This window comes from Nerophis lumbriciformis, linkage group LG26, assembly GCF_033978685.3.
Source record: "Nerophis lumbriciformis linkage group LG26, RoL_Nlum_v2.1, whole genome shotgun sequence".
In the NCBI taxonomy this organism is placed as follows: Eukaryota; Metazoa; Chordata; class Actinopteri; order Syngnathiformes; family Syngnathidae; genus Nerophis; species Nerophis lumbriciformis.
The window spans coordinates 39852966-39860000 of NC_084573.2; positions in this window are offsets into that span (position 1 = coordinate 39852966).

The following is a 7035-nucleotide window of genomic DNA, read 5'->3' on the forward strand; positions in this document are numbered from 1 at the left end:
GTTTATACTTTCAATTAACAAATTGAAGTCTTGTGAAAGGTTGACAGGATAACTGGCATTAACTGTCAAAATAATTTCAAACTATTGAAGTTAGCTTACAGAATAAACATGCCAAAATAATTTCAAACTATTGAAGTTAGCTTACAGAATAAACATGTCAATCAACCCATATGATTTTTGCTGTAATATTTTTGTTTTGAAAAGTCACTGTGACTGATAGAAAAGTGATGGTTTTAGCAACATTTTAACCTGTCTGAATGCCTGTCCTGGACCTACCGAGGCCTGCAGCCCTTGGACCCTGGCTACTAGGTTTTTCTGATTTCAAAAGTTGGCAGGTATGGTGAGGTTATAAAGCTTTTGCCTGTTAAAGAAAGGAGACTGATCCAATGCAGCACAGACTTTCGCGTGCCACGCTGTCACGACCCAGACGCACACCAGTGCGCAATCATATGGGAGCCGCGCTGAGCGCACCTCCAAGCGCGTCTCGCTGCCGGCGACGGCCGGGTATGGGCCCGACGCTCCAGCGCCATCCATTTTCAGGGCTAGTTGATTCGGCAGGTGGGTTGTTACACACTCCTTAGCGGGTTCCGACTTCCATGGCCACCGTCCTGCTCTCTATATCAACCAGGGTGAGCCCCAACCCTTTCGTGAGCGCACTGCGCGCGGAGTGACCCCTGTTACGCGCCCCCGGCAACAGGGGTGGCGGGCAGGTAAGCTGCGCGGGCGGAGCGCGCAGAGTGACCCATGTTACGAGCCCCCGGCCACGGGGGTGGCGGGCAGGTAAGCTGCTTACCTGCTGCGCGTGACGCCGGCCGCGGCGAAGGCGGACGAGGCGGGGTGTCGGTGCGGTGGGCGCGGTGGTGACCCTGGACGTGCGTCGGGCCCTTCTCGCGGATCGCCTCAGCTACGGCTCCCGGTGGGGCCCTCTCGGGGGAAGGGGCCTCGGTCCCGGACCCCGGCGAGGCGTCCCTTCTCCGCTCCGTAAAAGTGTCCATCTCTTTTCTTTTTTTTTCTTCTGTTGTGGCATATGCTGCAGGTGCCTGCTCGTTTTTCGTATGTGGGTAACAACATTTAACTATGTATATATATTTACCAATTGGTTTAACTGCCACCCGCAAAAAAAAAAAAAAAAAAAAAAATCGAATTAATCCGCCCGACCCGACCCGCGCGCGGATAAAATCTTTTTTTTTTTTATTTCATCCGCCCGATCCGCGGATAATCCGCGGACTCCGCGGTTGTGCCCGCAAACCGCGCATCTCTACTGTGGGGAGAAGCAGAAGTCGTCATCATCACAGCCAGACTTTCTCAGACCAGCTGATGCGTGACAACATATGCAAAACAGGAATGAGGAGAGTAAGAAACAAGTTTGGCAGGAGATAACGAACAAATACTGCTTGTCATCGCTTTAATTAGGGACTTATCTCATGTTTGTGTCAAGAACAAAAAACATTCACTAATCTTTGGCTGTCAAAATAACTCCATTAAATAATAATCATCATATTACTGATTTTGTGACTTTATTCTCACTAAATTAGGACGTTTTGGTCATTGAATTACACTTTTATTGTTATATTTTGAAATAACACAAGTTCAATTACAAACATTTGATAAATATTACTATAATACTTTAAGAGCAAATAAAAGTCTGCATGGATGATATTACTCTATCTGGACTGTATATTACTCTATCTGGACTGTATATTACTCTATCTGGACTGTATATTACTCTATCTGAACTGTATATTACTCTATCTGGACTGGGGGAAATGTTTTTATTTTTAGTTTTGTAAAACTACAAATGGATATTTAGAGCTTTTCAACTTTTTTCACATGAAATAAGTTATAATAAATAATGTAATTAAATTATAACTTCAATATTGTTTTATTTTGATCCCTGTCTCACAACAAACTAAATGTACAGTGCATCCATGTTGTCATGTTACAGCCTTATTCCAATATGGAATACATTCATTTTATTCTCAAAATTGTACGCACAATACCCCATAATGACAATGTGACAAGTTTTTTTGAATTTTTTAATTTAATTTGCAAACTAATTAAAACTAAAACAATCACATGTACAAACCCCGTTTCCATATGAGTTGGGAAATTGTGTTAGATGTAAATATAAACGGAATACAATGATTTGCAAATCCTTTTCAAGCCATATTCAGTTGAATATGCTACAAAGACAACATATTTGATGTTCAAACTCATAAACTTATTTTATTTTTTTTGCAAATAATAATTGACATTAGAATTTCATGGCTGCAACACGTGACAAAGTAGTTGGGAAAGGGCATGTTCACCACTGTGTTACATGGCCTTTCCTTGTAACAACACTCAGTAAAGGTTTGGGAACTGAGGAGACACATTTTTGAAGCTTCTCAGGTGGAATTCTTTCCCATTCTTGCTTGATGTACAGCTTAAGTTGTTCAACAGTCCGGGGGTCTCCCTTCTGCTATTTTAGGCTTCACATTTTCAATGGGAGACAGGTCTGGACTACAGGCAGGCCAGTCTAGTACCCGCACTCTTTTACTATGAAGCCACGTTGATGTAACACCTGGCTTGGCATTGTCTTGCTGAAATAAGCAGGGGCGTCCATGGTAATGTTTGCTTGGATGGCAACATATGTTGCTCCAAAAGCTGTATGTACCTTTCAGCATTAATGGTGCCTTCACAGATGTGTAAGTTACCCATGTCCTGGCCACTAATACACCCCCATACCATCACACATGCTGCCTTTTACACTTTGCTCCTAGAACAATCCGGATGGTTCTTTTCCTCTTTGGTCCGGAGGACACGACGTCCACAGTTTCCAAAAACAATTTGAAATGTGGACTCGTCAGACCACAGAACACTTTTCCACTTTGTATCAGTCCATCTTAGATGAGCTCAGGCCCAGCGAAGCCGACGGCATTTCTGGGTGTTGTTGATAAACGGTTTTCGCCTTGCATAGGAGGCTTTTAACTTGCACTTACAGATGTAGCGACCAACTGTAGTTACTGACAGTGGGTTTCTGAAGTGTTCCTGAGCCCATGTGGTGATATCCTTTACACACTGATGTGGCTTGTTGATGCAGTACAGCCTGAGGGATGGAAGGTCACGGGCTTAGCTGCTTACGTGCAGTGATTTCTCCACATTCTCTGAACCCTTTGATGATATTACGGAGCGTAGATGGTGAAATCCCTCAATTCCTTGCAATTGCTGGTTGAGAAAGGTTTTTCTTAAACTGTTCAACAATTTGCTCACGCATTTGTTGACAAAGTGGTGACCCTCGCCCCATCCTTGTTTGTGAATGACTGAGCATTTCATGGAATCTACTTTTTTTATACCCAATCATGGCACCCACCTGTTCCCAATTAGCCTGCACACCTGTGGGATGTTCCAAATAAGTGTTTGATGAGCATTCCTCAACTTTATCAGTATTTATTGCCACCTTTCCCAACTTCTTTGTCACGTGTTGCTGGCATCAAATTCTAAAGTTAATTATTATTTGCAATAATGAGTTTGAACATCAAATATGTTGTCTTTGTAGCATATTCAACTGAATATGGCTTGAAAAGGATTTGCAAATCATTGTATTCCGTTTATATTTACATCTAACACAATTTCCCAACTCATATGGAAACGGGGTTTGTACATAAGTATTCACAGCCTTTGCTCAATACTTAGTTGATGCACTTTGGCAGCCTCAAGTCTTTTTCAATACGATGGCACACCTATCTTTGGGCACTTTCTCTCTTTCCTCTTTGCAGCACCTCTCAATTAGGACTGCAACTAACGATTGTTTTGATAGTCAACAACTATCTTAGCCATTAGTCGACAGATCGGATAATAAAGCGTACACATATTTAATGGCTCTAATTTTTCCATCGACTTTTGAATGGAGCTAAAGGTATTTTAGGCATGTGCTTATGAACAAAGATGACTAATTCATTCAGAAATAATTATTCATACTGTAACTGTGCTGCTCATTCAGCTGTTACACACATTTAAAAGACTATTAACATGTTTAAAAGAAAGAAAAGTGCTATAAAAAAAACAATTAACCTTGTTTCTGTATTTAAAAAACAGTTAAAATAGCAGCAATGAAAACAAATAATGCGTGTGTGTGTGTGTGTGTGTGTTCTTGTATTTCGAGCCTTCTCGAGACATGAAGAGGGAAAAGTATCTTCCATATGAGGAGGTGTGAACAAGTGATGACATAAATCAATAACATTGCATCTAATAGACAATGTCTCATTTGCACCCCTGCTGGTCAAAATGAGGGCGGTCCCAAAAAGACAGCCAATTTCCACAGTCAAAAAGTGTTAAAAGTGCTCCCCATCTGGCCAACATATGAAATAACAAGTGTGTGTAAGAAATTGAAATGCGCCCCCTATGGCCAAAGTTAATTAAAAAAATGAATGAATATGTATATATAGAGACATACTGTAATAACTTGAAGTAAATAATGAAGATTAAAAACCAATTACAAACAAAAACTGTCATGTCTGTGTAATCATGTTTTGTTTTAAGTCATGTTTTGTTTAGTTTCTGGCTTTTCACTCCCTTGTCTTGTTTGCATGATTACCCATTAGTTTCACCTGTTCCACGTTTGGACTCATTGTGCACTCTTGATTGTCACCATAGCAACCCATTAGTTTTCACCTGTCACGTCACGCACCTGTTTCACGTCTTGAGTCACGCACCTGTTTTCGTTAATCATGTCTGTAGTATTTAAGTTCAGTGTTTTTCAGTTTGTCTTTCTGACGACCTCACCACATTTATGCTCTGTCCATTTTTTCATGGCCATCGTTCACGCTGCTCCTTTTTTGTCCATGCCAAGTAAGTTCTTTATTCAAGCTATAGTTTGCAAGTTTTGTTTAATTGTTCATAGTTTCTGCCCTTGTGCAAGTTTTGTGTTTATAGTCAAGTTTTGTACTTCCGCCCTTGTGCGCGCTTTTCGTTTATTCCTTTTTTTGATAGTTTAAATAAATCATGTACCTTCATGCCCGTCTCGCCCGTGCCAACTTTCCGTTGCATCCCGGAAAAGCAAACACCCAAGATCAAGTCTTGACAAAAAATTTAACAAAAAAACCTAAAAGCTGACTTTTTTATATGTGCATAGTATGTATATATTATTAATGTTGTAAATACACTTCTTTATATATCTAGAAAGGCTGGTCCTAAAGTCGGCATTTTTCTCAGGTCTATATATATATTTATTTAATTTTTTTTTACTTGGGACTTCCGGCGGTCCAGATTTTGGACGCTAGCGGGTGTAATCTGGTCCACGGGCCGTAGTTTGGGGACCCCCGGCTGTTAGAGAATGTTGTTTCCATTGATTGATTTCCATGCTCGTGTTGACATTTCCTTTCCTTTCTGCCTCAGGGGATTATCATCGCAGGGAAATGTTTTCCTTTCATACTTTTTTTCTACTGGTCCACATTTTCCTTAGGTCGTAAAAATATCAATAATCATCCATGGCGATAAATACACTTTTTAGCCGCCTCGCTCAGCCCTACCACAAAGTCAACAACGTTATCGCTGCATAAAGACAATAAATAAAGAGGGAAGACAATAAATAAAGAGGGGTTTAAACCTCAATTACCTACTATTATTTCTCCCCACAATCTCATACTGAGCAAGTTGTGTTTTGGAGGATGTTTGACCCGTCTGTCTCCATTGGGCGAGTGGCCGTGCCAGCAACCTGAGGGTTCCTGGTTCAATCCCCACCTTCTACCAACCTGGTCACGTCCGTTGTGTCCTTGAGAAAGACACTTCACCCTTGCTCCTGATGGGTGGTGGTTAGGGCCTTGCATGGCCATCAGTGTGTGAATGTGTGTGTGAATGTGTGTGTGACTGTGTGTGTGAATGGGTGAATGGTGAAATAGTGTCAAAGTACCTTGAAGGTAGAAAAGCGCTGTACAAGTATAACCTATTTAGCATTTAGCATTAAGCAGCACATAAACAACCACTACAACACAATAGCACATAAACTACAATGTGTGAAGACACAATAGCACATAAACAACCACTACAACGTGTGAAGACACAATAGCACATAAACAACCACTACAATGTGTGAAGACACAATAGCACATAAACAACCACTACAACGTGTGAAGACACAATAGCACATAAACTACAATGTGTGAAGACACAATAGCACATAAACAACCACTACAACGTGTGAAGACACAATAGCACATAAACTACAATGTGTGAAGACACAACAGCACATAAACAACCACTACAATGTGTGAAGACACAATAGCACATAAACAACCACTACAATGTGTGAAGACACAATAGCACATAAACAACCACTACAATGTGTGAAGACACAATAGCACATAAACAACCACTACAACATGTGAAGACACAATAGCACATAAACAACCACTACAACGTGTGAAGACACAATAGCACATAAACAACCACTACAATGTGTGAAGACACAATAGCACATAAACAACCACTACAACGTGTGAAGACACAATAGCACATAAACTACAATGTGTGAAGACACAATAGCACATAAACAACCACTACAACGTGTGAAGACACAATAGCACATAAACTACAATGTGTGAAGACACAACAGCACATAAACAACCACTACAATGTGTGAAGACACAATAGCACATAAACAACCACTACAATGTGTGAAGACACAATAGCACATAAACAACCACTACAATGTGTGAAGACACAATAGCACATAAACAACCACTACAACATGTGAAGACACAATAGCACATAAACAACCACTACAACGTGTGAAGACACAATAGCACATAAACAACCACTACAATGTGTGAAGACACAATAGCACATAAACAACCACTACAATGTGTGAAGACACAATAGCACATAAACAACCACTACAATGTGTGAAGACACAATAGCACATAAACAACCACTACAATGTGTGAAGACACAATAGCACATAAACAACCACTACAATGTGTGAAGACACAATAGCACATAAACAACCACTACAATGTGTGAAGACACAATAGCACATAAACAACCACTACAATGTGT